Source organism: Bos indicus, chromosome 6, assembly GCF_029378745.1.
Source record: "Bos indicus isolate NIAB-ARS_2022 breed Sahiwal x Tharparkar chromosome 6, NIAB-ARS_B.indTharparkar_mat_pri_1.0, whole genome shotgun sequence".
In the NCBI taxonomy this organism is placed as follows: domain Eukaryota; kingdom Metazoa; phylum Chordata; class Mammalia; order Artiodactyla; family Bovidae; genus Bos; species Bos indicus.
Genome location: NC_091765.1, coordinates 70,038,590 through 70,064,267, shown reverse-complemented (window position 1 = coordinate 70,064,267; position 25,678 = coordinate 70,038,590).

The following is a 25,678-nucleotide window of genomic DNA, read 5'->3' as shown; positions in this document are numbered from 1 at the left end:
ATCTTCCTTCTATATTTTTTTAAAAGAAACATCCACTGACTCCATGGATCCCAGTTTAGGAACTGCAAAGTCAACAATTAATTCAGCAGTAAATGATTATCGAAAGGAAAGACAGAACCATAAAGGCTATCTTAGGGAAAGAGCATTTCCTCCAAAATATTCCCGTATTTTTAGTTCCTACTCCCCAAAGCTGCTCTCTGTGTCCCATTAGAGAAACAGATGCCACCACGCCACTTACCCAGCATGCATTCAGCCCCGTGGCACCCTCGTTTGCTTCCCTGGCAGGCACTGAACACGATGGTGTTCATCCTTCCTCATGCAGATGGTGGCGGGGGTGGGAAGTTTGACCTAATATTGAACAGAGCTGCAGCTAGTCCTGAAATGAGCAGTGGCCAGGAGCCCAGCATTAAAGACATAAATAAGCTGCAGGTTTTTAGAAACTTGCCAGCAACCCTCTGAAACAGGAAGAGGATACTTAGAGCTGTTCTGCTAACTCTCAGTCATGAGCCTGCCGTTAAGGTCTGAGGCTCCCTGGCTGCTGAAACCACCAACCTTGGAGCTGACTCCGAGGGCACCAGGCTGAGGATACCTGAGGTCCCAAGGACCGCTGATGGGGGAACCGCTAGATAATCCCTCCATTTGCAGGAGCAGAGAGGGGTTGTAAATGTCATTCCTTTTCTGGGAGGTGTAGTATCTGTCTCCATTAGACTTCCAGGAGAGTTCAAAACAAACAAACAGAAAAGGCAAGGGCTTAGGATAATGGAATAGGGTCAGTGCCGCCACTGGAGTGTCATTCCCTAATGTTCCACAGTTCCCTAAACTGACCCACGCTTGGTCTGGGACCCCAGCTTGACTGGCATTGAGAACTATGCTGCTCACATACAGATGGGGTGGAACAAGTCTTTGAAACTCTGCTGCAATCAAACAAGACTTTTGGGGGGATGTTTCTCAAGTCTGAAAGCCATTAGTTTTGTGTGAAAAGCCATCATGGATGAACACAGTAGTTAAAACAGATCCTTTGTATGAAAACGAATGATAAACAATCAAATGTAACAGATGGTCTATTTAGTCAAGCAATGGTTGATACCATAGAATTCCTATCCAGTAGGAGACTGGGGATCATTCCTTAGAGTTCATGGTGCTTAGAGTCAAGCCTAGGAGATAGAACTCTAAATTTCATCATTCAATAGGAAATATTGATATTAACAAGCACTATGGCCACCTCATGTGAAGAGTTGACTCATTGGAAAAGACTCTGATGCTGGGAGGAATTGGGGGCAGGAGGAGAAGGGGACAACAGAGGATGAGATGGCTGGATGGCATCACTGACTCGATGGACGTGAGTCTGGGTGAATTCCGGGAGTTGGTGATGGACAGGGAGGCCTGGCGTGCTGCAATTCATAGGGTCGCAAAGAGTCGGACACGACTGAGTGACTGAACTGAACTGACTGATGTGCTCAAAGACACAAAAGGTGTCTCCTGTTCTTCAGAGCTCAAAATCATCACAGACACATGAAGTTAGATAATGATTTAAATAATAGGATGAGAGTACATGAGGAGTCTTAGGCGCTATCTGAGAAATTAGTATGTATGTGTTAAGACATGTATATGCTTGTCCTCTCAGTCTTGTCTCTTTGCGACCCTACAGACTGCAGCCTGCCAGTATCCTCTCTCTATGAAATTCTTCAGGCACGAGTACTAGAGCAGTTTGCCATTTCCTGCTCCAGGGGATCTTCCTGACCCAGTGATCGAACCCCCTTCTCTTGCATCTCCTGCTTTGGCTGGCAGATTCTTTACCACTGTACCACCTGGGAAACCCTAAGACATTCATAGGTGGGTTCAATTATGAGGTGGAGTGGCCTGTGAAGGCTTCTGAGAGAAGGTGGGACTTAAGGTGGGGCTTAAAAAGGAAGGGTCTGGATAGATGAAGGGGAAGAGAAAGGAGGGGCTTTAAGAAAACTGCAAGGAATAGTCATATGTGAAGTGTTTATACTGAAGTTTTCATACACCCGCATGTCCATCCACTTATCATCACCAGCCTGAAAACCATTATTATTATGGTCTTTTTGTTGCTGTTCTACAAGTGAATTATTTTCCTTTTTAACTGCTTTATTGAGATACTACTGAAATGCAATAAACTATATTCATTGAAAGTATATAGTTTGATATGTTTGTTTTTGACATATGTAATACAACTCCACAATCAACACAGTGAACCTATTCATCACCTCTACTAAAAAGTTGTAAACTTCTTTCAAATTGGAAAGCCCAATATATGGCTTCAGGACACTCATTCTACTCAGATTCCAAAAGCCAGTTCTCTCATCTCTGACATGAGGGCTTCTTTCTTCCTCTCCCACCAAAGAACACAGGTTTCATCTTTTAATGATAATCGAAGGGACTACCCTTCATTGAGGGCATTTGGCAACCTGGAATTGTGTTTATTTCTTTATTATTCCTAAGGAGAATCCATGAGAAAGGAATTAACTTTATTCCCATTTTGGAGGCAGAGAAAGCAAACCTTAGGAGGGCAGTCACTTGCCCAGGTCTGATAGACTTACAGTCAGTAAATGGCAAAGTCTGATAGACTTACAGTCAGTAAATGGCCAAGCCGCTGCTGGATCTCAAGGTTGCCTCCTTCAGGCATATACTCATACATATGTACTCTTAGACCTTTATAAACCTTTTCCAGGACAAAGGGTCCTGCCAGCCTGGCACATAGGGAAGGAGGATATCGAGGACTGAGTTTCTAAATCATTGAATCCTGACCATGGATACAACAGTAGTCAGGTTGGCTCGTTCAGCTTTCAAAAGTATCAGTTTACATTGCCTCAAGAGTGCACGTGGGTTTGCTTTTCTCCATATCCTTGCCAACATTTGTTGTCTTTGTCTTTCTGATTACAGTCATCTTAACAGATGTGAGATGATATCTCATTGTGGTTTTGCTGGCATTTCCCTGATAATTAATCTACACTCCCACGTTCAAATCAGCATTATTCACAATAGCAAAGATGTGGAAACATGGAAACAACCTAGATATCAGTGGGAAAGTGAAAGTCTCTCAGTCGGGTCCAGCTCTTTGTGACCCCATGGACTATATAGTCCATGGACTTCTCCAGGCCGGAATACTGGGGTGGGTAGCCTTTCCATTCTTCAGGGAATCTTCCCAACCCAGGGATTGAACCCAGTTCTCCCACATTGCAGGTAATTCTTTACTAGCTGAGCCACAAGGGAAGCCCAAGAATACTGGAGTGGGTAGCCTATCCCTTCTCCAGTGGATCTTCCTGACCCAGGAATCGAACCAGGGTTTCCTCCATTGCAGGCACATTCTTTACCAACTGAGCTATCAGGGAAGCTCTAAATGTCAATAGATGAATGGATAAATATATTTGCTTTATATATACATGTATAACAGAATATTACTCAGCTTTAAAAACAAAAAGGAGGGAATCTTGCTATTTGCAACCACCTGGAGGAACCTGGAGGACATTATGCTAAATGAAATAAGCCAGATACAGAAGGCAAATACTGCCTGATTCTATTTATCAGTGAAATCTAAAATAGTCAAACTCACAGAAGCAGAGTTGACTGGTGGTTACTAGAGACTGGGAATTATCAATTGTACGTCAATAAAGCTGGAAGAAAGAAGTTAGATTATGACTTCTCCTCTTCTGTTTCCTATAAAAGAGCTTCGGTGGTCCTGAGTGGGAATAGGATGACGTCTCCTCCATCTGCTGCTGTCCCTGCAAACCCACCCCATCGCTCATCCTTCCCAGAAACTCAGCCAGGATCTTTCCTAACTGCCAGAAGAAGCCCATCTCAGAAAGAAGAACAAAAATGGATGTCTAGCTCTCTAGATCTCCCCTGCTGGCCTCTAGCACACCGGGGAAGGGGGACCCAGCTCTGCTTGCTGCTGTATAAATGTCCTGTCAGGCTGTTTATACTCTCAATGCATTTTCTTGGCTTCCCCAGTTCTGTTAATTGCCCCCCGTTTAGGAATCTTTGAAGGGACGAAAGCCAGATTGCAGAAACACACCAGTGTTTATCATGAGTGACTTTCCAGGCATCACCATAACAGCAAGGGGCAGGTCCTTTTCTACAGAAGCCAAGGCTTTGCTGCCTCAAGTCTGGGCCTGACTTTGGCTCCTGCACCAGCTCTCTCTGAACAAGGGGCTTCTGGTTCACCGGAGATGGCTGATTCCTTCTCTCACTCAGAAACTTGTGTGAAGTTGCAGCTCATAATGTGAAATGCTTGTGCTGTGTAAATGGATCTTTGATTGTGCGCTTTTACATTACAATATTTCACCCTCCTAGGTCTTCTAGACAATGTGTCATTCAGCCTCCGAACACTGATCTTGCCCCTGTTCCTTCCTCCCAGCAATGTCTCACTCCTGGGCTTAGGCAGTTCTTTGCTGCAGGTATTGATACTCAAGGAGGGTGTTTAAAAGTATGTATTTGCAAAATACTATATCAGAAGGATCCTTCTTTCTTCCCTTTCATTTATTTATTTATTTTTATTGACAATTGATATACAATATTATATAGATTGTGCTGTGCTGTGCTTAGTTGCTCAGTCATGTCTGACTCTTTGTGACCCCATGGACTGCAGCCTGCAAGGCTCCTTTGTCCATGGGGATTCTCCAGGCAAAAATACTGGAGTGGGTTGCCATGCCCTCCTCCAGGCATTATATAGGTAAAAAGTGTACTATTATACATCAGTTCAGTTCAGTTCAGTTTAGTCGCTCAGTCGTGTCCAACTCTTTGCAACCCCATGAATCACAGCACCCCAGGCCTCCCTGTCCTTCACCAACTCCCGGAGTTCACTCAGACTCACGTCCATCGAGTCAGTGATGCCATCCAGCCATCTCATCCTCTGTGGTCCCCTTCTCCTCCTGCCCCCAATCCCTCCCAGCATCAGAGTCTTTTCCAATGAGTCAACTCTTCGTATGAGGTGGCCAAAGTACTGGAGTTTCAGCTTCAGCATCATTCCTTATACATAGTGGTTCACAATTTTTAAAGTCTATACTCCATTTATAGTAATTATGAAATATTGGTTATATTCCCCACTATATATCCTTAATCCCCTTCCCCCTATATTGCCCCTCCTCCCTTCCTTCTTCCCATTGGTGATCACTTGTTTGTTTTCTATATCTGTGAGTCTGCTTCTTCTTTGTTATATTCCACTAGTTTTTAAATATTTTTTAGATTCCATAAAAAAGTGATATCGTACAGTATTTGTCTTCCTTTGTCTGGTTTATTTCACTTGAGCATAATGCCCTTCAAATCCATCCACGTTGCTGCAAATGGCAAAATTTCATTCTTTTTATGGCCGAGTACTATTCCATTGTGTGTGTGTGTGTGTGTGTGTGTGTGTGTATCACATATTCTTTATCCATTCATCTGTTGATAGACACTTAGATTGCTTCCATATCTTGGCTATTGTAAATAATGTTGCAGTGAACATTGGGGTGCATATATCTTTTCAAATTAGTGTTTAATATACCCAGGAGTACAATTGTTGGTATATGGAAGTTCTGTTTTTAGTCTTTTGTGAAACTTCCATGCTGTTTTCACAGTGGCTGCATCAGTTTACATTCCCACCAACAGCGTATGAAGCTTCCCTTTTCTTCACTCTTTGTCAGTGTTTGTTATTTGAGTTCTTTTTGATGATGGCCATTCTGACACCACCCTTATGGCAGAAAGTGAAGAGGAACTAAAAAGCCTCTTGATGAAAGTGAAAGAGGACAGTGAAAAAGTTGGCTTAAAGCTCAACATTCAGAAAACGAAGATCATGGCATCTGGTCCCATCACTTCATGGCAAATAGATGGGGAAACAGTGGAAACAGTGTCAGACTTTATTTTTCTGGGCTCCAAAATCACTGCAGATGGTGATTGCAGCCATGAAATTAAAAGACGCTTACTCCTTGGAAGAAAAGTTATGACCAACCTAGAGAGCATATTGAAAAGCAGAGACATTACTTTGCCAACAATGGTCCATCTAGTCAGGGCTATGGTTTTTCCAGTGGTCATGTATGGATGTGAGAGTTGGACTGTGAAGAAAGCTGAGCGCCGAAGAATTGATGCTTTTGAACTGTGGTGTTGGAGAAGACTCTTGAGAGTCCCTTGGACTGCAAGGAGATCCAACCAGTCCATCCTAAAGGAGACCAGTCCTGGGTGTTCATTGGAAGGACTGATGCTGAGGCTGAAACTCCAATACTTTGGCCACCTGATGCGAAGAGTTGACTCATTGGAAAAGACCCTGATGCTGGAAGGGATTGAGGGCAGGAGGAGAAGGGGACAACAGAGGATGAGATGGTTGGATGGCATCACCGACTTGATGGATGTGAGTTTGGGTGAACTCTGGGAGTTGGTGATGGACAGGGAGGACTGGCATGCTGCAATTCATGGGGTTGCAGAGTCGGACACAACTGAGCGACTGAACTGAACTGATTCTGACAGGTGTGAGGTGGTATCTCATTGTGATTTTGATTTGTATTTCCCAGATGATTAGCTATGTTGAGCATCTTTTCATGTGCCTGTTGAGAAGGCCCCTTATGTTAAGGAAAGCACTGTATGTACAAAGATAACTAGAAGATGAGAAAGTGTGACAAGTTCTTAAGAGAGTCAATGTAATATGGGTGTTCAAAGGAGGAAATGCTAGATACCTAGTTAGGGAGCAGTAGCAGAGGTGTATTAATTAAGCATATTTCAGACATCATATTATTTCACCTTCACAGGAATCCCATTAGATCAGGAAACTAAGGCTTAGAGATATGAAGTAAGTTAATCAAGGTCACACAGTAAGCAAGCTGTAGAATAGGGATTTGAACTCCAAAAGCCTGGTTCTTAACTGCACTGTCATACTGCGGAAGTAGCAGTGGAGCTGGCCCATGGAAGGTGAATGAGATCATGTTTAGTAGGGTTGGGAGGGGGCATTCCTGGTTTGGAGAACAGGAGGAGAATAGTGAAAGACATGTAGTAAGAATATTGTTAAAAGCATCCTAGGGAAATCCATCCATCCGTCTATCCACCTATTCATCTATCCACCCATCTAGCCAATAAATACTTTTTGAGAATCCACTGTGTACCAGGCACTGTGGAGGCTGATAGAAGCTATAAGGGTACGAACAAAGATCCATGTCCTCATAAGGCTTACATTCTAGAATGAAAAGACAGATAATAAAAATAAAGTATGTTGGAAGTCATAGAAATAGAAAAAATACGGCCTGGTGAGGGAGGGGTGGGCATGCAGGGGGAGGTGGAGTCAGTAACTGTTTACAACAAGGTGGTGAGAGGTTGGCCCGCCCCTCACTGCTCCCTCTGACTCTCCCTTCTCCTCCTTTCATCCATCTGTTTATCCATCTATCACACCAGACTCAGAAACCCTGAAATTCTTGAGGTGGCATCTTAGGACAAGTTCTTCCTGCTGCACTGACAACTCCAAGCTGCTGGAAGAATCTTCAAACCAGCCTGGGAGGTGTTGCAAGCTCAGATGGCTGTGATCCGGGCCCAGGGCTGAGCGTGGTCGCTGATGTTTCCTGCTCTCCAGGCCAAGCAGCGCTTGCTGCCTTCCTGTTTACCACACCCCACTCAGCCTCCTTCCATACCGGAGGGTCAGCTGCTAGCACAAGGTTGGGTGCAAGCCCTCCATGGGTCATGCAGCCAATAGTTTTGCTGCCCAGTGACCCTTCCTCAGAGGAGGCATCAACGGAATGCAGAGTGTGACTCAGGGAGGGGCGTGCAGAATTCCGCTGGAGAAATACAACCCGTCCGCAGCACCCTGGCCCGGATTCTGCAGTAAACAGACAGATAGCAGCGTGCTGAGGGGATGTGTGGACAGAGACACTGTCTCAAAGCAGAGACTGTCTCTTAGGGAGTCACTGGGGAACTCAAAGTGAACCAGAGCAAAGCTTCTGCGGGGAAGGACATGGAGGAAACTCAGAGTAGGGGTCTTTTTAACTAATGACTCAGTGACAAGGGTGTGGAGTAACTTGGTTTTGGTCTAGACAGGCAGCATGTGAGTGCACAGAAGGTGAAAGCAAGAGAAGATGACGTCTTTAGTCCTTTGACACCTTGTGAGTCTCCCCCGCCCCCGCCCAATGGTGTATCACCCTCCCCTCTCCACCACACCAAACTAAAACATCTCCTTTCCTGACCTCCAACTAAGTAGTGGATCAAATCACAGACATGTATCAACACAGCATCCTTGTTGGCACCATTCTTTGCCAGTGGGCCCTGGTGACCACCCTAGTGTTTTCCAGCAAGATTTCATTATTTTCTCAGGGAAGGGGTGTAGGAGAGGGGCAAGGATGTCATGGGCTGGTTGAGACAATGTTAAGGTTGAAAACCAAGTGTTGAAAATTCACAGAAAACCCAGAAAGGGCTTTTTGTAATCAGATATTGTTTAATTTCAATGACCTGAAGACCCCTCAAACTGGTTTAAATGAAAAAAAAAGGAAGGGGTGAGGTGAGGACATATCTTTGGAAGGGTAAGAAGGCATGTCACACACCTGAGATGGGGGAGAGCCAGGCTTAGACAGCACCTGATGCAGGAAGCCGTGAGCTGAACGCACTCTGAAGGCCTCTCCCTGCTCATCTGCCTCCCCCTCACCTCTCTGCAGCTGGCTTCCTTTCTTTCCATGTCTGTGCAGACCCAGTTCTGGCATCACACAATGCCCGGGTGTTCAGGGCACTGACCAGGGTCTCTGGATTCCATTTCTAAATGCCTGTGGGGCAGAGTTGTCCCATCTTAGTTCAGCTGTTTAACCTTTCTTTAATTGGATGGAGCCAGGGAGGACTGAAGTTATTTATTACAAAAATGGTCACAGAAATTCCCAGAAAGGAGAAGCAGGGCAGAGGTGGAGGAAGGGGGAAATTTTCTGAGAAAAGAGTTTAGTTGGGCACTTGTTCCAGGAAGTGTCTATTGCAGGATCTTCACTAGAACGAAGCAAATTCAATACTATCAACTAGAATGCAGGTGTGGCTACTGTGATGCACACCGTGTTTTAAAGGTGAGTGTTTATTTAACCTCCCCTAATGATTATAGCAGAGAAGGCAGTGGCAACCCACTCCAGTACTCTTGCCTGGAAAATCCCATGGAAGGAGGAGCCTGGTGGGCTGCAGTCCATGGGGTCTCGAAGAGTCGGACACGACTGAGCAACTTCACTTTGACTTTTCATTTTCATGCATCGGAGAAGGAAATGGCAACCCACTCCGGTGTTCTTGCCTGGAGAATCCCAGGGACGGGGGAGCCTGGTGGGCTGCCATCTATGGGGTCGTACAGAGTCAGACATGACTGAAGCGACTTAGCAGCAGCAGCAGCAATGATTATAGCAGAAACAGACCAACAAGGAGAGGGCAACTTCATGGCGTCAGGACCCATGGGAGGCAGCCTCTGAAAACTCTTCCAGGGACCCTCTCCTCCTCCATGCCCTTGTGGAAACACTTCCTCTCAAATATAGGCTGGACCTGGAGACTTCCTTCTATTAATAGTGCACGGCAGAGGTAATGGGATGTGGCTTCTGAGAGGAGGGTATGGAAGGAATGTCTTCCATTTTGCTGGCTCTTTCCGTCTCTCTTTCACTCTCGGGGAAGCCACTGCCATGCTGTGAGCTGCCCCACGGAGAGGCCCACAGGGCGAGGAACTGATGTCCTGGGTTAACTGCCAGCTGGGACCTGATGGCTGCCAACAACCACAGGAGTGAGCTTGGACATGGGTCCCACCTCAGTGGATCTCTGAGATATAGCAGCCCTGGCCAGCACTGTGTTTGCAGACTTGAGAGAGACTCTGAGTCAGGAGATCCAGATTTCTGACCCAGAGGGAGACTATAAATGTTTGTTACTTAAGCAACTATATTTTAGAATGGCTTATTATAGAGAAATAATCATCTAATACAGGATACCAGGCTTCTTCCATCCCATTTCTCTGCCATCCTTCTCATCTACATGGTACGAGATGACTCACCAGCAGAAAGGGGGAAGAAAAAGAGCAGGGCTCGCTTCTTATTTTTCAGAGCATAATTCAGAAGGTGCACACATCACTTCCGCTCACACCCCATTGGCCAGAATTTTGTTGCTACCAAGAAGGGTGGGAGGGGTGGCCTTGTGCCCAAGTGAAAATCAAGGATTATTTTACAATGAAAGAACAGAAGGGACGCTGGAGGACAATTAGCAGGCTCTGCCACAAACACCCACGCCCATGTTTGTTTGCTTTGTGTGCATGGTGAGATTTCTGGTCCACAGAAGCTGGGATACACAGAGCATCAGGAAGACTCCAAGAAGGTGGTGAAGAGAAGCCGCCTCCATAGTCCTAGCACAGAGCCCGCAGGGCAGGTGACAAATGCACGTTCATTGGAGGAATTCTTGCACCAGAAACCTGGGCTCCGTCTGTTATTTCTTCAAGGTCATGCAACCAGTCAGCAGCAGAGTCATTACATAAGCCAGGGCTTCTGTCTCCTAGCCCAGCTCTCACTGTCTCTGCTCCTAAAGGACAATTTTAAAGAACTGTTTTTGAGTTAGGACTACACGTGCAGTGTGAATACGAAGAGAGGATGACACGCAGCAGAAGGCTTCACTTGCAGTCCTGGACGTGACTTTTCCTGCCAGACCAAAATGGTTAGGTTTCCAGCACCTGGTGAACACTATGCCTGCTCTTCATATTTCCGTGAGCTCACCCAGTGCTGCATCACCGCTGGGTGTTCAAAACATTTTAATTCAACTGATGCCAGGTGAGAGGGGAATGGGTTCACCTTCACTGTGCTCTCTCTCCCACAGAGAAATGAATATATAAGGGATGATCTATCTGTGAATTTAGTTAAAATAGGTTGGGATTTTCCTTTTAAAAAAGGCATCACACTCACAAAGTCTTTTTTTCTTCGAAGTTTATCTCTGTGGCAAAATAGAGTACTGGCACACAAGAAATACCCAATAAATGTTTGTTAAGTGAAATTACAGACTGAATTCTTTTCTAATAATTACTGAGTCATAGAGGAGACTACTGTCCCCCAAGTACTTCCTGTATCCATTCTCCCACTTTTTATTTAGTAACAGAACTCCTGCATTTCACTGGGCATGTTGGTGACCAGCCACAGACTGTATTATCCAGCCTTACTTGTGGCCCTGTGACCATTTTGTGACCTTTTGACACATTTGGGCCATGGGAATGTGAAAGCAAATGACGTGAGCAGCATGGGGTCGGGGGGACGTCCCTAACCACTGAGAAATGGTGGCGGTGCCGTTGAGTAGCGTTCTTAGACTCAGCAATGGAAGCCACATGTTGATAATGGGAGAGATATCAAGCCTGGTGTGTGGATGAGCTCGTGGCTGGAAATACCTGCACCCAAGATCACCTGCTTCACTCTGGGCTTTTATACAGGGATGAGTACATTTCTATTTTCTATACTTGGGGCCATTACTTTCTACTATAATACATTACTAAGTTCACTAAGTAATGTATACTAATATTACTATTGTATACTACTAGTGTTACTATTGTGTACTAATGTACTATTAGTAACTAATGTTAGTAACTAACATATACTAATGTTAGCATTACTCTTAGTAATATATTCTAATATTGCTAAGTTTGAGACATTCTTTAATCAATATGTTTTCCTTTCTTCTAAGACAGTGTGTGCACTCAAGCATGTTTCACCTAATGTACAAACTATTTTAAGAGCTGGATGCTAACATTTCTCTAAGTTGGTCCCTGAGTGCCAAGGTGAAAGACAGATCGGCTAGTCTGCTACTGCTCCATGGATAATAACATTGATTACCATATGACACACATCTGTCTGCCTTGTCAAAATAGAGATTAGGGTTCTATGACTACACAAAATATCTACTCTGTGAAGGATAGGGTCTTTTAAGAGAAAGCGACCTCATTACATTTTATGAGTCAAGAGTGTAAGAAATTCCATGTAGGTGATGAAAATGCTTATTGTTTAAAAGACTACCCATATGTCCTGATGGTTCCAAGCACATTGTGAGTGTTCACAAAACATCCACTAAAAACCATGAAATAATTGATCCCCTGTTACAGAGATAACTGATCCCCATTACACTTGGCCCTGCATTGACCACACTGAGGTTTCAGCCTGGGTACCTATTCCTAGGTACCAGCCTCTTCCCATCATCTTCTGTATACTTGTCATGTGTTGACTTTTCAATGACAAATTCTTGGCATATGGCCATGCTCTCTCTGCAAGGGTCCAAGACATATCCTTGGCATTTGCTTCACCCTTTGCTGACCTGAATTTTTCCTACAAATATCCCATCACTCCTTTTATAATACTGTATCACCTTTCAATCACATAGTATCAATATGTCTTTTTTGGACATCCTTATACTTACAAATATATATAAAGAGAGATGTGAGTATGTGTTTAATATATGAAGATGTATGGATGAATGAATTGAATATCAAAAATTCTACCTAGAAAGCAGCATCTTTCCTTTCTTACCATTTCTCATCAGATACTCTGAAGACTTGAATTATTCTTCACTACCCATTGGGTAAAGTCTCCGGCAATCCAATAGCTTTTTTGGTCAAGTTCAAATGTTAAATGTCCAGGCCTATCCATTAAACTCTGGACTCTCATCCAACGAGAATGTTTCCTCCTTCAGCACTGACCTGCCTCAGGCAAGGAGACTGCAGTGGACAAGGATACAGTAATGCCTGTTTTTTCCTCCCTTCCTCACTAGACCTCCTTCTTTTCCAGGTTTTGTTTAGCTCTGAGGGTCAGGATAGCATGCGGTGGGAGAGGCTGGGTGAATTAGAGACAAGGGCCAAGTTGTCACTGCAGTCTCTCATTAGGACCCTCTGTGTGCTGCATGCCCCAGAGCTTATGCTTCCCTGGTTTCTTGCATCCTCAGCATTGGAGATTTCACATTTCCCACCTAAGATTCCTTTGAAGCAATGTCTGCTTTGACTGGCTGCAGTTGCCCCCTGCCCCCACCTCTCTGGCTTCTGGATGGGTCTCTGTTGGGTTCACCTCATCCCGCCTGCAGCTCCCTTCCTCAGGTCCACATTTGGCTTGGGAAACATGAATGGATCCTCTTCTTCCCTGTCCCAAAAGCAACAAGCATTGACCTTTCTCAGGCAAGCTGCTACTCTACCCCCACCTGCTTTTAGAGTTTTAGATGAAAATACCAGTCTCTACAAATTTCAGGGAACATAGTTGTGGGGTGCTTGAAGGACCCAATTGTAGAGTCCCCACCAGCCTTTTCACTTTGTGCTGAACAAGAGGGGGGCTGGGTTCACATGCTCTCTCCACGTCGCCTGCTGAGAACTGTCCATCTGGTTCATTTCTTACTTGGCTCCTCACTGCAGGGGTCCCCACAACCCAGCCAAGTCCCCAAGGGCTGTCTTCCTAAAGCCCTTCTTGGTCGAGGAGGGCATCAGGTGGAATGTTGGCAGCAGCCTTGTGCCCAGCTGTGTGGTGCCAGGGGCACAGCCTGCAGGTGTGCAGGAGTGGCGCCCCAACTGCTCACTGAGCCGGGCCAGCTGTTAGCACAACCGCCAGCAGACAAGCAGCATGCCAGGCCCCAGGAGTCCTGCGTGCCAGGGCAAGGCTCACCCAGGGCTGTGGCTCCAGCTCTGGGGTGGTAAAAACACAGCCCAGGAAGGAGGCCCCACTAAGCCCTCCCAGGCTTTTTTCTGATTTATGGTTCACCGGATTCCCACCAAATTGAACACATGTGCCATTGTTGATTTAGCCACCATTTGTTGGTCAAGTTTAGTTTTGTTTTAACCTACAGCACCTTGATTATTTCATCCATAGACACTAACATCTTCTCTGGGTTGTGGCTGAGGTCCAAGCCAGGTGAAGTTCTGTGGCTCTTATTTATTTATAATTTTTCATTTTTGTTGTAGTATAGTTGACAGAATGTTGTGTTAGTTTCAGGTGTACAGCAAAGTGAATCTCTGTACCTCCTTTTAGATCTGGTTTCTGTTGGTGGCTGAGGTCAGGGCTGGGATGGTGGGGGGACTCAAGGCGCATTTCTCTCTGAAGCCAACATCTATTTCAGGTCACATTGAAGAGGAGGTAGGGGTGGGGTTAAGGGCCCAGGCTCTGGAGCCAGAGAGTACCTGAGTTTGATTTCTGGCTCCATCAGTTATCAGTTGTATAAGCTGGAACAAACAAGACCAAGGCATGCGTGCATGCCAAGTTGTGTCAGTCATGTCTGACTCCTCGCCATCCTATGGACTGTAGCCCACCAGACTCCCCTTTCCATGGGATTCTCCAGGTAAGAATTCTGGGGTGGGTTGCCATGCCCTCCTCCAGGGGATCTTCTAACCCATGGATTCAACTCAAATCTCTTACATCTCCTGTATTGGCAGGTGGGTTCTTTATCATTGTGCCGCCTGGGAAGTGCATTAACCAATATACATTCCCATTTCCTCTTCTGTTTCAGTTCAGTTCAGTCACTCAGTCATGTCCGACTCTTTGCGACCCCATGAATCGCAGCACGCCAGGCCTCCCTGTCCATCACCAACTCCTGGAGTTCACTCAGACTCACGTCCGTCCATCAAGTCCATGTGCCACCAAGCCATCTCATCCTCTGTCGTCCCCTTTTCCTCCTGCCTCCAATCCCTCCCAGCATCAGGGTCTTTTCCAATGAGTCAAATCTTCGCATAAGTTGGCCTAAGTATTGGAGTTTCAGCTTTAGCATCATTCCTTCCAAAGAACACCCAGGACTGATCTCCTTTAGAATGTACTGGTTGGATCTCCTTGCAGTCCATGGGACTCTCAAGAGTCTTCTCCAACACCACAGTTCAAAAGCATCAATTCTTCAGCGCTCAGCTTTCTTCACAGTCCAAATCTCACATCCATATATGACTACTGGAAAAACCATAGCCTTGACTAGATGGAACTTTGTTGGCAAAGTAATGTCTCTGCTTTTTAATATGCTATCTAGGTTGGTCATAATTTTCCTTCCAAGGAGTAAGCGTCTTTTAATTTTATGGCTGCAATCACCATATGCCATGATTTTGGAGCCCCAAATAATAAAGTCTGACACTGTTTCCACTGTTTCCCCATCTATTTGCCATGAAGTGATGGGACCGGATGCCATGATCTTAGTTTTCTGAATGTTGAGCTTTAAGCCAGCTTTTTCACTCTCCTCTTTCACTTTCATCAAGAGGCTCTTTAGTTCTTCACTTTCTGCCATAAGGGTGGTGTCATCTGCATATCTGAGGTTATTGATATTTCTCCCGGCAATCTTGATTCCAGCTTGAGCTTCTTCCAGCCCAGCATTTCTCATGATGTACTCTGCACATAAGTTAAATAAACAGGATGACAATATACAGCCTTGACGTACAGCCTTGACGTACTCCTTTTCCTATTTGGAACCAGTCTGTTGTTCCATGTCTAGTTCTAACTGTTGCTTCCTGACCTGCATATAGGTTTCTCAAGAGGCAGGTAAGGTGGTCTGGTATTCCCATCTCTTGAAGAATTTTCCACAGTTTATTGTGATCCACACAGGCAAAGGCTTTGGCATAGTCAATAAAGCAGAAATAGATGTTTTTCTGGAACTCTCTTGCTTTTTCCATGATCCAGCAGATGTTGGCAATTTGATCTCTCATTCCTCTGCCTTTTCTAAAACCAACTTGAACATCTGGAAGTTCATGGTTCACATATTGCTGAAGCCTGGCTTGGAGAATTTGAGCATTACTTTACTAGTGTGTGAGATGAGTGCAATTGTGTGGTAGTTTGAGCATTCTTTGGCATTGCCTTTCTTTGGCATTTCCAGTCGTGTGGCCATTGCTGAGTTTTCCAAATTTGCTGGCACATTGAGTGCAGCACTTTCACAGCATCATCTTTCAGGATTTGAAATAGCTCCACTGGAATTCTGTCACCTCCACTAGCTTTGTTCATAGTGATGCTTTCTAAGGCCCACTTGACTTCACATTCCAGGATGTCTGGCTTTAGGTGAGTGATCACACCATCGTGATCATCTTGGTCTTGAAGATCTTTTTTGTACAGTTCTTCTGTGTATTCTTGCCACCTCTTCTTAATATCTTCTGCTTCTTTTAGGTCCATACCATTTTTGTCCTTTATCGAGCCCATCTTTGCATGGGCTCTCTTCTGTTTAGTTAGGATGATAATCCATGATGTGTTCAGAACAGGGCCTGGCACACAGGAAGTTCTCAATAAATGTCAGCTGTCATCATAAGCAGAGAATGCTTGCATACTTTAGTAATGGCCTACTTCCATTGCATCATGCTGTGTTGTAGTTCTGTATCAGCTTGCTTGGTCAACGGTGCCCAAAACTCAGCAAATGGCTGTGTGGTGCATGTCAGTCTGATACGGATGCTGACCTTGATCACATTACATCCCAGCTATGCGCCATGAAGACCTAGCAGCGTGATCTCAGTGGTCCCCATTGTCCCAGCTCAGGCTGCTATAATGAAACACCCAAACTGTATGGCTTAGAAAGATCATCCATGTAAAAGAAGTTAGAACAGTACCTGGCAAATAGAAATGTTGAATAAACTTGGTTATAAGCATTGTGGTCATTCTTAAAATGCTTATTGTTGAAAGTGAGTGGTGTGATGGTTTACTATTACTTGTTCCTGCCTTCACAGTTTCTTAAGGGGTGGTGCCTGGAATTTGCATTTCTAACCAGTTACTGCTGCTGCTGGTCTGGGGACCACACTTTGAGAACCACTTTCTTATTTCTTTCAAGGGAAATCAGGAGTACACAGAGTGGGCACTTTCACCCTGACCTTAAGCACTGGGCTGAAATTTTAAAGACAGTGATGAGTAGACGAGCCTTTGAGCTCTGTGTGGGGACAGCAGAAGCTCTCACACTGTAGGAAAAGAAATGCCAGCTCCTAAACTTTGGGGGCAGGAGAGAGGGAGCCCCCACTATACCCTTCCTCCCACTGACAGCCACATGTTCCCAGACAGGAACGTTTGCCCAGTTTTGCCTGGACTTCAAAGGAGGGTCTGGTCACCAAATGTCTGCACGTGCTGAGCAGTTGCTGTGGGCTGGGGGTCCCTGGGGTGGGCCAGTCTTACCTTGGCAGAGGCTGGCTCGAGCACTTCTAGGCTGTGCTGAGTCCCACGTGTGGTAGCGAAGACGCTGTGTTCCTCTTGTGCAACGTTCACAGCTGTGATCGCTCAAACCCACGGGCAAGGCAGAGTTGTATTTGAAGCACTTTGGGGGGCTCACAGACAAATATTTTTGGAATGATTGTGGTGAGAAGCCCAGCTGGGGAGGGTACTGGGATCGCAGAACAGTTCCCAGTCACTGCTGTGTCTGCTCTTGTCTTTCAGCCCCGGAGCTGGGCTGGACAGGAGGAAGCAGCTGATTTTCTCTGTGGAGCTGGCCCTCCCTTGACTTAACCACTCTACCTGATAGGTGGCTTGGAGGTGGTTGAGACAGTGACTGTTGAATGAATGTCTGGGAGTCGTCTTATGATTTCCCCCAGGATTGGACCCCTGGCTGGTGCTTCCTTTAACACAAGTATACATCAGCTATGGGGATTACCCTCCAGGTGACATAGGGGCAGCTTCCTGCCTGTGTGACACCTACACCGTCACCGTGACCCCACCCCCACCCCCACTCAGAAGAGTCCACACCAGGTGCTTAATGTTCTGTGGTCACTGTCTTGAAATTCTGAGTAAATTTTGAAAGGGTCCTGAATTTTCATTTTGCACTGAGCCCTGAAAATTATATAGAAGTCCTGGGTGGCAGTGTCAACCAGAAAGTGAGAACAGAGACATGAGGAAGGAAATGGATTTCGATTAGAGCTCCTGTTCAAGTGAACTTTCAGCTTTGCCCTGCTGAAATCCCGGGAACCACCAATGAGGAAGGTCACTCACTCCGTCATTCCACTCAGCTCCAGGGGCTTGGAAACTTCTGTGTTGAAATCTTGTTGGGAGTAAATGTTAGGGTGGTGATTAGAATCAGGAAGAATTTTTCACTTTTCATGTACGCATGCTAAGTCTCTTCAGTGGTGCCCGACTCTTTGCAACCCCATGAACTATAGCCCACCAGGCTCCTCTGTCCCTGTGATTTCCCAGGCAAGAATACTGGAGTGAGTAGCCATTTCCTTCTCCAGGCAATCTTCCTGACCCAGGGATTGAACCCACATGTCTTAAGCCTCCTGCATTGGCATAGAGAGGCAGGTTCTTTACCATTAGTTGCTGCTGCTGCTGCTAAGTCGCGTCAGTCGTGTCCGACTCTGTGCGACCCCATAGACGGCAGCCCACCAGGCTGCCCCGTCCCTGGGATTCTCCAGGCAAGAACACTGGAGTGGGTTGCCATTTCCTTCCTTCAGTGCATGAAAGTGAAAAGTGAAAGTGAAGTTGCTCAGTCATGTCTGACTCTTAGCGACCCTGTGGACCGCAGCCTACCAGACTCCTCTGTCCTTGGGATTTTCCAGGCAAGAGTACTGGAGTGGGGTGCCATTGCCTTCTCCGTTACCATTAGTACCAAGCTCTTATTCTTTAACCAGTGTGCCTTGAAGGAAATCTGGCCAGATTGAGTCGATTCAGATGGAATTCCATTTGACAGATTCCTCCCATGATGGAGCAAGGAGAAGACAGACCACAGTCCAGGCTCACAACCTGTCTGCTAATCATCTCTAGTGAAAGGAACTCATTTCTTTTCTAATAATATCAAAGAGAGTCTAGAAATTGAATTGTATTGGTCTAGCTTTATGGGTCACGTGCCCATCTTTGAACCAATCACTGTAGCCAAAGGGAATGACAGGCTCTGATTGGCTAGGTCGGACTTCTCTGTCTATATAGTGTCAGAGGGTGGTCTCAGTGCCTCCATCCCAGATTTTGTCCTGCAGTGGGATCATAGCTTTTCTAGAGCACTGACCTGACCTTATACCTCCCATAGTCTCCCCCAGCACTGGGCCTAGGGCAGGTGCCTTTAGTGTTTGCTGTTTACGATGATGGTCCTGACAATGAGCACAGTTTCCCCTCATCTCTCCTGGATTCCCCAGAAGCTAGAGCCCCTTGTCAGCCAGAAAGATCCCTCCTACTGAAATTGCCACTTACTCTCCAAATTGCTTTCCTCAGTTCAGGCAGAGTCAACCCAAAACAAATTAAACCAAACCCCCAAAGATATTTACAGCCCTTGACTGTATTGCTTACCTCTGTTACTATACAATGCTGTGTAAGAAAACGCCCGAAACTCAGTGACTTAAAACAGCGATCACTTGTTCTCATGGGTCTATCACTGAGCTTGGTTGATTAAGTTTGTTGTGTCTGGGAGGCTTTGCTTCAAGCTGTAGGGTCCAGTCAGACTTCTCTTGGAAGCTCTGCTCCAAATGTGTTACTTTGGGCTTGGAATGAAAGGTGGCTTGCCTCTACTCAGGGGAAATGTCTTTCAGGGATTTGGCAAAAATGGGAGAGGGCAAGTGGAGATACTGAAGGTCTCCAAAGGCCCAGATTGAGAACTGTGTATGTTACATCTGTCCACATTCCATTGAGCAAGGCAAGATATATGGGCAAACTCAAAGTCAAGGGGTGGGCAAGTATTCCCTGCCAGTATAAGGTGAAGAATTGGGGCTGATAATTCAATTTACCCCAATAATCCTATTACCTAAAGTATTTCATTTGTACTCTAGCCATAACCTGGGGTCATTTTTTCTTGTGCATATGGCATCAACAAGATGTCAACTAACCAGGTAGTGAGCAGATAGCAAGTGGAATTAAGCGAAACATAAACCCCATGGTCTAAAATCCCCAGATTTTTACCATGTAAGCCAGTTTATTAAAATTTTCCTAGTGAGTATGTGAAAATGTTGATATCCTATTCCCTGATAGCATGACAAAGAGGTCTGGGCTCCAAGATTCTGCATTTTTATAAGCACCTCAGGTGAAACAAGGCCAATATTTTTCTTTTTCTAAAGTTTGATCTATGCCTTTATTTTGGCTGCTCCGGGTCGTCGTTGGTGCGCGTGGGCTTCATCCAGTTGTGGTAAGCAGGGGCTGCTCTCTGGTTGCAGTGTGTGAGCTTCTCACCGTGCTGACTTCTCTTGTGCGGCACAGGCTCTAGGGTGAGCAGGCTCAGTAATTGTGGTGCACAGACTTAGTTGCCCCGTGGCATGTGGAATCTTCCTGGACCAGGATCAAAACGTTTCTCCTGCATTGGCAGGTGGATTCTTTACCACTGGACCACCAGGGAAGTCCAGGGCCCTGAAGTAAGTTGTCTTAATCCTTAACAATGCTATTAGGTTAATCGACACTAGGATGTTAGCAAATTTGAGCAGATCTGCTGAAATTCTTTGTGATGGGTATTTAATAAACTTCTACACAAATGAACTCTTTTTTTAATCTCTCCCATCCTCTTAATTTCTTGGTATGTCACTACCTACCAGTTTGACAGGCAGCTTCTGGTTTCTAGATGCTCATTCAGCACATCTATCTTAGTGTCATCTTTGGAATCTGAAAACAAGCTTCTTGTGTTTGTGCATAACTATAAAAAGTGTCTTAATCAGCAACTCCAGCTTTTGTGACTTCACTCAGACTTTTTTCTGGTAGTCACACCTCTCCCTCTTTCAACAAGGGAAGGCACCCAAAGTCACCATGATTATTGTGAACAGCCGTGTATCCCAGTCTCAACCAAATCTCATTCTGCAATTTTGCTGGTAGGAAAAAAAAAAAATGTCTGGAGCTGCTAGAGTTCATCTTGACCACCACAAAACTAAAACCCGCTGAAGAGTGAAGTCAGTACAAAGGAAAGGAGAGCAAAGGATTTCAGCAACAACTCTGAGCACCTGAATCCAGCTGTGCCTGAAGGTGTTCCTCCTGGACCTTTCCATTATGTAAGCCAATGCCTGGTCTGTGTTGTTTAAGCTAGTTGAGTTTGGTTTGTTTCACTTGCTACTGAAAGGGTCCTAAGGGATATATCATAGTGTGGTAGTGAGGCCAATAGGACCAAAGCAAAGGAACCGGCCAGAACTTAGCAAAGCCCAGAATTCACTTAGCTAGTCATACACAGATACAAGTTTATTCTGATAAATCAGACCAGACTTGGGACCAAAGCTTATCAGTAGTTACTGAGGTACTTTAAACCAAAATAGATTGAAAAATGAATACAACTATTAAATATATCTGTGTATTCTTAGCAAGGTCTAATTGCATTTTAAAAAACTACTCCATGGCAAAGGCATAAACTTATTTTATGAGTACTTTGCTTTGTTGCATTTTCACAAACTGTGTGTGTTTAAAACAAATTGAAGATTTGTGGTAACCCTGCGTTGTTAGATGATGGTTAGCTTTTTTTTAGCAATAAAATATCTTTAATAATTTTATGTACATCATATTTTTAGACATAATGCTATTGCCCATAGTATAGTATAAACACAAGTTTTATATGTACTGGGAAATGAAAAGAATCGTGTGACATACTTTATTGCAATAGTCTCTTTATTGTGGTGGTCTGGAACCGAACCCTCAATACCTCTGAGGTGTGCCTGTGTTTACAGCTGCTACAAGAGTTACAGTTTCTCTCTCCCAACTCCCATTAGTAACACAGTCAGTGGCTTCTTCCCAGGTATTGCATAGAAGGATCTCTCTGAAATCTTTTTTTTTTTTTCTGCTTGGCTGTGCTAAAAGGACAGAAGCCTCACTCTGGACAGCAGGAAATAATGCATCACTTTGAACAAGTTGTCTTTTTATTATAAATATGATGATATGGCTAGGTGGGACGGCTTCAAAGAGGCAGGATGTTACCTTAAACATTTACAATGCTGTGGTTAAAACAGTCTCCTTAAATTACCGTTTCAACCCATGGATCTTGCATAAATATTTGGCTGTTGGTGACAGGCCTAATAAATCTGTTTAGGATGTCGCAGCAATATTTACTTACAAAGTAAAAGCATAAGCCCGCTTTGGCCAATAATTTTAAGACGAGATGCTACTTTTTAGCACCTTGCGTAAATATTTGCAAGACCTATAAATCCAAGATAACCTTGCCTCTTCTCTAAAGCTATTTACTATTAATACTTCCTATCATGGTCCAGCCAAACGCCACTTTTAAATGCCTTTTGATTCACTTTGCAAAGCTTGACATTTACTTGAAATATATTAGAAAACATCAACTGATTCTTGGGCAATGGAGGAATTTCTAATTGCCTGAAGTTCTTCTTTAAAAAAAATTAGTTTAATTGGAGTATAATTGATTTACAAGGTTGTGTTAGTTTCTGGTATACAGCAAAGTGAATCGGTTATATATATATCAGATCAGATCAGATCAGTCGCTCAGTCGTGTCCGACTCTTTGCGACCCCATGAATTGCAGCACGCCAGGCCTCCCTGTCCATCACCAACTCCTGGAGTTCACTGAGACTCACGTCCATCGAGTTGGTGATGCCATCCAGCCATCTCATCCTCTGTTGTCCCCTTCTCCTCTTGCCCCCAATCCCTCCCAGCATCAGAGTCTTTTCCAATGAGTCAACTCTTCGCATGAAGTAGCCAAAGTACTGGAGTTTCAGCTTTAGCATCATTCCTTCCAAAGAAATCTCAGGGCTGATCTCCTTCAGAATGGACTGGTTGGATCTCCTTGCAGTCCAAGGGACTCTCAAGACTCTTCTCCAACACCACAGTTCAAAAGCATCAATTCTTCGGCACTCAGCTTCTTCATAGTCCAACTCTCACACCATACATGACCACAGGAAAAACCATAGCCTTGACTAGACGAATCTTGTTGGCAAAGTAATGTCTCTGCTTTTGAATATGCTATCTAGGTTGGTCATAACTTTCCTTCCAAGGAGTAAGCGTCTTTTAATTTCATGGCTGCAGTCACCATCTGTAGTGATTTTGGAGCCCAGAAAAATAAAGTCTGACACTGTTTCCACTGTTTCCCCATCTATTTGCCATGAAGTGATGGGACCAGATGCCATGATCTTCGTTTTCTGAATGTTGAGCTTTAAGCCAACTTTTTCACTCTCCACTTTCACTTTCATCAAGAGGCTTTTGAGTTCCTCTTCACTTTCTGCCATAAGGGTGGTGTCATCTGCATATCTGAGGTTATTGATATTTCTCCCAGCAATCTTGATTCCAGCTTGTGTTTCTTCCAGTCCAGTGTTCCTCATGATGTACTCTGCATATAAGCTATATATCCACTCCTTTTTTTAGATTCTATTCCCATATAAGTCATTGGGAGTACTGAATAGAGTTTCTGTGCTATGCTGCTAAATCACCTCAGTCATGTCCGACTCTGTGCGATCCCATAGACGGCAGCCCACCAGGCTCCCCTGGGATTCTCCAGGCAAGAACGCTGGAGTTGGTTGCCATTTCCTTCTCCAGTGCAGGAAAGTGAAAAGTGAAAGTGAAGTCACTCAGTTGTGTCCGACTCTTAGAGACCCTATGGACTACAGCCTACCAGGCTCCTCCGTCCATGGGATTTTCCAGGCAAGAGTACTGGAGTGGGGTGCCATTGCCTTCTCCGTTCTGTGCTGTACAAGGGTTCTTATTATCTATTTTATGTATAGTAGTGTGTCTATGTCAATCACAATCTTCCAATTTATTCCTCCTCCCCTTCCTCTTTGGTAACAATAAGTTTGTTTTCTGTATCTGTGGCTCTACTTCTGTTTTATAAATAGGTTCATTTGTACTGTTTTTTTAGATTCCACACATAAGTGATATTATATGCTATTTATTTTTCTCTGTCTGACTTGACTTGGTATGGCAGTCTCTAGGTCCATCCATCCTTGTTGCAGCAAGTGGCATTATTTTATTCTTTTTTATGGCTGAGTAATATTGCATTGTATATATGTACCACTCCTTTATCCATCCCTCCATCGATGGACATTTAGGTTGCTTCCATGTCCTGGCTATTGTAAATAGTGCTGCAATGAACATTGGGTACAAGTATCTTTTCAAGTTATGGTTTTCTCCAGATATATGCCCAGGAGTGGGGTATCTGGATCATATGGTAGCTCTAGTTTTAGTTTTTAAAGAAATATCCATAGTGTTCTGCATAATGGCTGTACCAATTTACATTCCCACCAACAGTGTAGGTGAGTTCCTTTTTTTCCACATCCTCTCCAGCATTTGTTCGTAGATTTCTTAAAGACAGCCATTTCAATTGGTATAAGGTGATACCTTTTGGAGTTTTGATTTGCTTTTGTCTAATAATTAGTAATGTTGAGCATCTTTTCATGTGTCTCTTGGCCATCTGCAGGTCTTCTTTGGAGAGATGTCTATTTAGGCCTTCTGTGCTCTAATGGCCTAAAGTTCTGCATGATACTTCCAGGCTAGGGGAAGGGGCAAACTTCCTTTGCCTCTAAAGCTTGTGAATCAAAATATGCACAGTTAGGGGAAACATCTTATTATGTCTCATCAGAAACTGAAGGACACTCTATTTATTTGATCTTCCACATTATAGGGATTGTAGAAAACTTGAAACACAATTAGAAAGGATGGTGGCTGGTTGGGCAACTGTTTACTCTGGAAAAACTGAGATGTAACCTCAGTGTTTTGGGCAAGGCTTTTGCACAAATTGGAAAGGATTCTGGTCTTTCTCAAATAGAATGAAACACCATCTGAATTCTCTCTTGGTCTTTTCAGGAGTTGAGTTTCCTCCTGATTTTAAGAGATGGCTCCCCAGGGGAAAGACACCAACAGTGGCAAACATCTCTTTATGGAGGTCAAACAGCAAAATAAACTCTTGATTGCCCAACGAGTCCCTGTGCTGGTTTTTTTTTTTTCCCCCATAGTTGAGTTTTTTCAAAAACTTTAAGAGGTATTTCCTGTTTACTACATGGTAGAAAAACAGGCTGTGGACAACTCACCCCAAGCCCAGACACCAGAGAATTCCAAAGTGCTTGTCATTTGCGTGTTAGTTACATTATCAGATTTGACTTCCAGTGAGTGTTAACTCAGCAAGTGGTCACCATTTACAGGAAAACAGAATGACTGATTTAGACAAAAAAAATTTTTTTTTCCAGGTATCATGTAAAAATTACTTTTTTTCTTCAAACTCATAATGAGGCCTCCTGGTCTGAATATTTCTGAGGAAGGAGAACAAAAGAAGTTTGCTTTGGTATTTACATTATCTAGGGGTGGAAGAAAAGGCTACAACCAAGGCTTTGATGTTTCTGAGGAGGACGGGAGATGATTTGATATTTATCCCTTCTTAGTATGTGAATTTATACCAGATGGCCCATTTAAAATAGTTCCCATTGCAAACCACTTTGCATTAAGCAGGGCCAACCAGAAAGCTCTCATTTCCTCTCTGGCGATAGCTGGTGTGAGACCAGCCTCCTAGGAGTGGCAGGACTGCCACACTTGCATCTGCTGCCAGGCTGCAGGAACTTGCCTGCCCTGCCACCCACTAATGCCAGTGGCTGCCGTCGGGGTCACAGCCTCTCTCCTCTCTCTGGGAATGGTGGATGCGAACAGTACTGTCTTGATGTGTTTCATTTATTCCTGGGAGGATTGTGGACGTTGTCACAGAAGATTCAAGGAGTGGATGAGTCAGGCTGGGCTAGGTGTTATAACAAGCATCCTCAGGATACAGTGCTAGGTTATGGAGACACAAAGCAAAGAGAACAAAGTCCTTGTTCTCATAGAGCTTCCATTTCAGTGCCACTTTCAGGGTTACACTGAACCTCTAAAGTGAACAATCCTTTCCATCAAAGATCAGTTCTGGACTCTTTCTACATCAGTGTCACTCTCTGTAAGGAATGGGCCTGGATGAATGGATGC